The following is an 8,012-nucleotide window of genomic DNA, read 5'->3' on the forward strand; positions in this document are numbered from 1 at the left end:
TAGTTTACTGTTCCTCCAAAACCAAATGGAAAAACATGGGGGTTGAGGGAGGGGCAGGTAAACCATTCTGCTAACAACACAGTACAGTCAGTAAGAATTCAAAGCTAAATGAGAGGCATAAAGCTGCACAGGCATGAAGAGCTGCCACCTCAGCACCAGGAAAGGGGTGGGGGGCAGAGGCCTTGCACACCTCAGGAGGCATGCAACCACACATCAGGCCTTAACATGAAAGCATGTCTACGATTCATTAACCTGGAGAGCAGAAAAAGCCTCAGGGGACTAGTTCAAAGCACACCTCCCCGTTCAGAAGCTCTTCGCTACAAAGAGCGCATCCCATAAAGCAGGTCAGAGAGCAGCTGACATGGTGAAGGGTGGGCTAACAGCCTTGTGTCTTCAGAACAGCTTGCTGGATCACATGAAACAACTTCTTGTTTTCTTGCGAGGGCAAGGGGTAAGAGGGAATACATGGTCCAAAACCTAGCTCTGTCCCCTCCTCATTACTTTTCAGGCAGTAATCCAGGCCTTCCTCCCCTTCCCTGTATGCCAGGAAGGGGCTGGGGGTTTTCCCCTCTCACCACAAATAGAAGCAATATATGATATGGACAATGCTGATTCTGTAAAGTAACATACTCCCTCCAGCTCTAAGTATTTTTCTGGTCTACTGTATCCGATTCCCTGATTCTTCATCTGTTCTGTACGTAGGCTGGCAGATCCGCCTTTTAGACAACACTCCTTAGCAGCATGCAGCTCAGCCTATGGCTCTCGGGTGATAAAAAGTAACCCATTTACCTGTCCAGAGACACATTATATTCTTAGCAAACAAGATTCTTCAGCTACAGGTCTATAAAGATAGAGGCAGTTACATTCACTGAGAAGCAATCCACTGCTAAAAGCAGATGAAGAGGAAATTACCAGCCTAACACTGGAAGGGGGATATGGTCATTATGCAGGGCTAAGACAGCTGACATCCATCTTAACATTCACATTTCACAGCCTCTTGAAGGGATTCAACCCAGGTTCTTATCTACCAACTGTCAGTGAATGCGTAGAGAGGACCCAGCATTTTCTTGGACAGCATAGCTGTCTTATTCTGGTTTTGGCAGGCATACATTTGGCTGAAACCCTAGTGAAAAATAGACTGAAAGCCTGTCGGGAATGAGAATCACTTGCAGCCTGTACTGTTGACACAGGCCCTGCACAAGAGGCGTGGAAGGCGTCCCACAGGAAGGATGCAGGACTGAAGCCTCCAACGGCTGGAGAGCGGGGGGAACAGCTAAGCCAAGAGCTTTGTTTCTAGCATGTGATACAAGGAGAGGGGAAAGTAGCAGGCAACAACCTCTCCAAGCCTTCTCTCAGAGCTCTCCCAAAGTGTTGAATGATGGGGCCAGAGATCATTCCTTATGATCTTGCTTAAAACAGGCAAGAGTAGTTGCACTGTCTTCTGTTCAATAGCATGGGAAGCAGGTAACAGAGTGTACACAGAGCACCAGCAGAAACTTTGGCTCTACAAGTCCCAACACTGGAAACATTAAATGGCAAAAATTTCTATTTATCATCATAACTTGCTATTAAAGGGATAAATCAACAAAATGTCACTTTTCAAGGTCTCAAGCTTTAAGAAAGGGCAAAGGTTCTTGAAAGAGACTTCATCTCAAGTCAGAAAAATGTAAGGGTCATGTCTAAATGGAAACTATTTACTGCAAGTGCTAGAGCTTAAAGGTTGGGAAAGAATGTATTACTCAAAGATCTAAATTCTGCTTTAAACATATGTGGAAACCTGCTACAGTTCCTCCATAATACACTGCTGGAAAAATGCATAACCACTGGAGATTACAGAACAGGGTCCTTCTTGATAGTTGGCGAGAATGCAATGATTATGTACTGGGAACAAGACTATGTGAAAATGTGCATCTGTGGTTACCAGATCCCGGAAGACAGAAACAACAGAAATGGAAATGTGCTAGAAGGAAGAAGCCCTGATCAAATAATGACCAAGAGTTGGAGTTTATTCCAAGATGATTACAGCTGCTCTGAAAATTTCTCTAGGCCATGCAAATCCTGAAGTCCTACCAGCTATGTATGGAACTGTAATTTAAAATGTATTGGTTACAAGGAAGAGGCTAGGGTGATGCAGGCACTAAGGTGCATGGTTGACAGCCTGAAGGTTACAAGTTCGAGGGCAAAACAGAAGCACTCACAGCACGGCCTGTCGGATTCCAATGAATCTGCGAGTTCTGCTGAATACCTTGTCATAAGGACACAAAAAAGGAAGGACAATTACAAGGACAATCTACAACAATAAAATCAAAAGCTACATCTTGTCACCTTCGTAAAGGAGAAGACGTGTCACAAGACAGACTTGATTGAGAAGCACCTTAGATATGACCAATAACTACTGTTTCAACTCAACTGTTCACTGTTTGACACAACCCCACTTTTTTTTTTTTTTTTTTGATCACTAAAAGGCACAAGATTTTCTTTCAAACTCCTTGATGTTTAACAAAGAAAGAGCTATACAGTATTCAGGAAAGGATAGCAGTTCTGATAAGTCCACCACAACTAACCTAATGATTTAAACATACATCAACCAAAGCACTTCACTGACTTCCAAAGGCAACAGCAGAAAGACAGAAGGAAAGGTTTGGGGATTTTTCTAGACAGATCTAGATGTCCAAAGGAATGACACACTACACAGCCACAAGATCATTTCTAATGGTCAGTGCCCAAACACAAAAGATGAGGGCAAGAATCTTAACCACTACAAGACAGGTGCCACTAATTTGATAAGAGCTGGCAATCTGGTTTCTCCCCATTAGTATCTTTGTGCTTTTCTTCATGCTGCTTCCTTATCTCAGAGCAATATTTCTGCTCATCACAAAACACAACAGCCTGAAGAGGACAAATGCTAGAATCCCACATACCTTATCTGATGTAGGAACTGTTCTCAGAACAAAGCAGGGTCACTGAACTCTTTGCTCTTTGGCAGTCCTAGACTATAAACAAGAACTTGGCCCTGCTGCTTACCAACAAGAGAAATCACTCTTCCCCTCACCCCCCTCAGGAGTGCCTATCTGGTTTAGATACAAGTTTGGCCATTCTCCTGTATGCTTCCATCCTCTCTCTTCATTCCTTGCTTTCAGCACAGGACCAGAAAGACAAGTTCAAAGGAAATCCCAAACCAAAAATGTAACTCGTTGTTCATGCAAGCAGACTTGGAGAAGGCCAAAAAAAGATTCTGCAGAAGTAATATCTACTTCTATAGGCCACAGAGCGTGAGAGACTAACTACTTTGTTTAGAAAAACTGTTGCCTTGTAACCACATAAGTCATTTGTGTATTTTATGGAAATCCATCAGCCAATTATAAAACTTTTAAAAGAGGCTGCAAGAGACAGCTAATGGCATTTATCTTTTACTAGCGAAGCATCTTTATATGTGCAAATATGCACTGGGGCTGGGGGACTGCCAGCAGCAGTTTGCAAAATGCCAGGCACATTAAGATTTTGCAGCAACTATGTGCTTGGAAAGAAAAAGGTTTCATCAGACTCAGACCATGGGTAAGGAAGGAAGCTGGGTCATGGAAACATGTTTCTCAAGAGAAATGGAACCCAGTGAAAAATCATTCACGATGATTTGCTGTGCAATCCCACACTATAAATGCCACAAACTGCTTGAACTCATTCTTCATAGTAATGAATGAGCCTCATGCTATTCCTTGTGCAGGGTACATAAATGGATAGCGTTTATTTGAAACCCCTAATGAGCTGGTATGCAAGCCACAAATAACCAGATGGCAGATGGCTCATTAGAAACAGAAGTCCAGCTCTGGCAGCACTTAAGACAAATTCAGTTACAGTGCTTTTTGTAGAAGAGTTTCAGGCTGTAGTATCATTGTCAGCCCATGTTAAGTGGTGCTTTACTTTGCAATTGCTTTTGGGAAATGCATTTTGCTTGCAACTCTTATTTGAAGTTTAAATATTATGCACTGTCCATGTAGGTTGCTACACTCATTGCCAGGACATCCCAGTGCCTTCCAGAAAGCAGATGTTAAGCTAACATTTTTCAGGGTTATTGCTTGTAGCCGTGTTTTAATCTAAGGCAGGGGTGTCAAACCTTTTTGAATGTGGGGCTGGATCATGAACTTTTTATCACCCAGCGAGCCATATTCAAAGACCTTACAGAAAGTGGTATCACATCAGGAAGTGATGTCACATGACCTTGGACACCAATAAAAGCTGAAGGTAGCGACAATGAACTGGGTCTGAAAATGTGGTTTAAAATCCAAATAAAAACAACTTGGTCTAGTAGCACTGTTTTATTTTCAACAACCGCCAAGCAGTGCTGGAGAGGAGTGTACCACCCTGCTGCACCCTTAATTTCCTGCCTTTGTCCATATGGAATTGTCCACAATTTGCAGAGGGGTAAAAACCATTTTTGAATGCAAAACCTCTGTTGACATCATATTTACTCCAGAGAATTGTTGCAGGGATCTGATTTTTCCAAAGGTTAGCAGAGCTTTCTATTACCATAGTTCATGCCTCCTAGTTTTCAAATACTTGGTTGAAATGCATCACAGATCTTTAACTTCTTATCTGCAGGCGCTCTCTTGGGTAGACATCCAGCTGGCAGGGCAGGAGCAGATGCTCCTGTTGCCTATCCAGTCTGGCTGTGGCCTGGGGGCGCAGGGGTCAAGGGGCGCTGCCTGACCCTGGCATTTCCTCTCTGCCAGCTGGGCAGCCTTGAGGATATTCCCACACCTGTGTGCCTAGGCTCAGCAGCCAGGGGGATGTACAGGGACCCTACAGGGGGTGCAGGATGTGTTGGGACACCCCCCTGCTCCCTTTCCCCTAGGGCAGCCTGAGCCTGACCGGCAGGGCTCCCTCCCTCCTTGGGATCCATGACTCACCGCTCCCCCAGCGCAATGTCTGTGGTCACGGGTGGGATGCAGGGAGGTGGGAGCGGCGCCGGCTTCCCGCCCCCACAGGCACAGCCACAGCCACATATCCTGCGGGCCCGGCTGCAGAATTCCCTCGAGCTGGCATCTGTGGCCCCCGTGCCCAACCACCTGCTGCACCACCACCTGCTCCAGCCCATGCGGCTGGAGGAGACTGGCGTGGGGCAGGGCGGGGAACCCCTGCAATGAGGGAGAAGGGAGGGGTTGGCATGCAAATGAGGAAGGGAGGGGCAAGACTAGGAAATGAGGGGAGGGGAAGAGCTGCACCACGCCAGCAGTGTCAAGCTGACACCATGCACGTGGGAACCTTGTCCCTTCCCCAGCCCTTCAGCAGCCATTAGGAAGCTGCTGAGGGGCTGGGGGAGGGACAAAGGGTGGGAACGAAAGTAAACTGTTTACTTTAGTTTCCCGTTGCAGTACCTCGGGCCTCAGAAAATGGCTTGGCGGGCCACATGGTGGCCTGCAGGCCATATGTTGGACAAGCCTGGTCTAAGGACATCAACCGACAAGGTTCTTCGGATTCACAGGGGTAGACAACCCCCAGCATGGGTGCCAGAGTGTGGCACTTGAAGGCATTTTGCTTGATGTGTGCCTCTAGGTGGGGAAGAGGCCAGGGCTACATGGCCGCAACAAGGATCAGGCCCCTTGCGACTCCCCTGCCATGTTAACATCTTACAAGTTGAAGTTGCTGTGTTTTTGGCACTCTGTATCAGACCAGCTAAATAGCTGGAGAAAATTTCTTCTCTGAAAGCTTACAAAAAACCTTTCGTAGATAAGCCTACAAACTTCACTTCATAGATCTACCAGACACAAAAAAATCATGGACTAAATACAGACACCAGATTTATGACACATTATAACCTGCCTGCCATCTGAGAACCCCAGGTAACCTCTACAGTTTGCATTCTTTCACTAGGTTAATATCCCTCTCCTCCCCCTCCCCCCATATTGTCTGCCACGTATTTGCATTTTCAGACTTGTATTTTTGCATATTGGCTTCTAATCTACCCAGGAGAGCACCCAAACCAACAGCAGCCTCTCCAATGCCTGAAGGGTGTTTGTGCCCGAAAGCTTGTAAAGAACAATTTTTTCCAACTATTTAGTTGGTTTAATAAAAGGTGTCACATTTACCCAAAGAACCCCATCTGCTGACATTAATCTAATGCATGCAAGAGAGGCGAGTGCCTGTGTTCTTAAACTCTGCCCCCCACCCAAAAAAAAACACTTTACCAGAATTGTCTTCACAAAAAGGGACCCAGATGAATCTAAATCCTCAAGAAGTCAGCACAAACTAGGCCCCACAGTCAGAGCCAGAAAGGCGTCAAGTAGTTACACAAAGCTATCAAAAGGGACACACATGAGAAGTTTCCACCAAAAACCAAAAGGCAGAAGTTTGGTCCTGCCAGGAAGACAACTAGGTTCTCAATGGAGTGATTATCTTCAGTGACTGTACTCTCAAGGATTCATTCATTCCTTAATGTTGATATGAATAAGTGGTTTAGCTTACATTTTAGCTTCAATTATATATTTAAAGAGCAACATACTGCATTTTGCTATAGCCCCACACTAAAACACATCTGTTCGTAACACGCATAAAATAAGCTTGGTTAAAATTTTTGACCAAGGAACTAATAGAAATATGGCCACATTCTTTCTGGATCTCATGCTACCCAAAGTATTAGTTTAAATAATTTAAATATCAATGAAAGAGATACCTTAGCATCAAGCAGCATCTCACTGGTTTAACTTTAACAGTTTGTCCATGAATGGAGAGAGCTGAAATGTCAATACTACTGAACCTGCGGTACTAAACAAAAGGTACTAACGCTCCTGAATAAACTGCACTCCATGCCTTTTGTGACCTCTGGATTTTTCTATGGGACTGGGAACAGTTCCAGCAGACTGACTCCAGTTTATTCTGGATGATGAGCTGTCTGACAGAAGAAATCCCTCTGTTTGTACTTCACCTCTCTCCAAGCTTGAAAAGGACAGCCCAGCTGCTGACAGATTGTTACCTTCTTGAGGGGGGGGGGGGAAAAAAAAAAAAGACGACAGCTTACGCTTCTTCCCTCATTTACGTGCAGTTCAGTTTACAGTTGTTCATCACCTAGCCAGGAGCTCAATGTAATAGACGTGATGACCCTGCACTGGTCACAATCACAATGCTTCATGGAGAGGCAGCAAAGCTGGAACACCGCAAGTGCCTTTTCACTATTGGAGTTAAATAACTTTTTAAATATTCAAGTTTAAAATTCCACTTCTTCCTCCCCACCTAAATGATGCTTCCAATTGCTGATCCTGGTCACCCAGGTCATAGCTGTCAACTTGGATTTATTCCCGAGGAGCAGATCCATTTGACTGCCTTTCGAGATTTAGAAAAGAGTCAGAGTCGTTATGGAACCACTGATCTTCACAGCGGCACACCAAAAATGACAGTCTGCTTCACAAGGCCCTTAAGATTGTTTTATATAGATGCACCTTGCACTGCCCAAGTGCAGTGAGCTTTTATATCAACAAAAGGAGCTGATTAAAAGGATGCAGGGCAGGGGTCCAGAGGGTCTACAGCAGGGGTAGGCAACATTTTTTGGCCAGAGTGCTGAAAAACACCATAATGCCTACCTTGGAAGGTGCCAGAGTGTTGGCATGGCAGAAAAACAAGATGAGGACAAGTGGTACATGGCAGTATGCCCTGCTTGTGCCCTACTGCCTCTTGCCCCCCACTCAAAGCCCCTGTCCCCCAGACCTACTTCCCCTTCCCCCCAACCAATGCCCCTGCAACCTAACCCGGGCTCTGTGGCTGCCAGCAGCTACCCTGGCTCTGGATAGCTGCTGGAGCCCAGGCTGCTCCGAGCAGGGCTTAGTGTCCCAGCTGTGTGCTGGGAGCAGCCTAGGATCCCAGCTGGCAGCAGCTCCCTAGAGCTGGGGCGGCTGCAGCCGGGAAGCTCCCGACAGCTGTGCTGGGGTCCAGCACCAGCTCCTCACTGGTGCGTGGAGGCATGCCTTGGAGCCGGTGGTGGGGGTGATACCTGAGGCAGTGCAGCCTCAGTCTCTCCCCTGCTC

General features: G+C 46.0%; 1 protein-coding gene across 1 annotated transcript in view; it reads right to left on the bottom strand.

Annotated features, from left to right (window-relative positions):
* The window catches only part of ABHD2 (abhydrolase domain containing 2), a 60,870-nt gene that overhangs the window by 23,863 nt on the left and 28,995 nt on the right, over nucleotides 1-8,012 (bottom strand). The gene's annotated exons all lie outside the window — the stretch shown is intronic.

The sequence above is a fragment of the Crocodylus porosus genome, unplaced genomic scaffold, assembly GCF_001723895.1.
Source record: "Crocodylus porosus isolate Cpor-Errol unplaced genomic scaffold, CroPor_comp1, whole genome shotgun sequence".
Classification (NCBI taxonomy): domain Eukaryota; kingdom Metazoa; phylum Chordata; order Crocodylia; family Crocodylidae; genus Crocodylus; species Crocodylus porosus.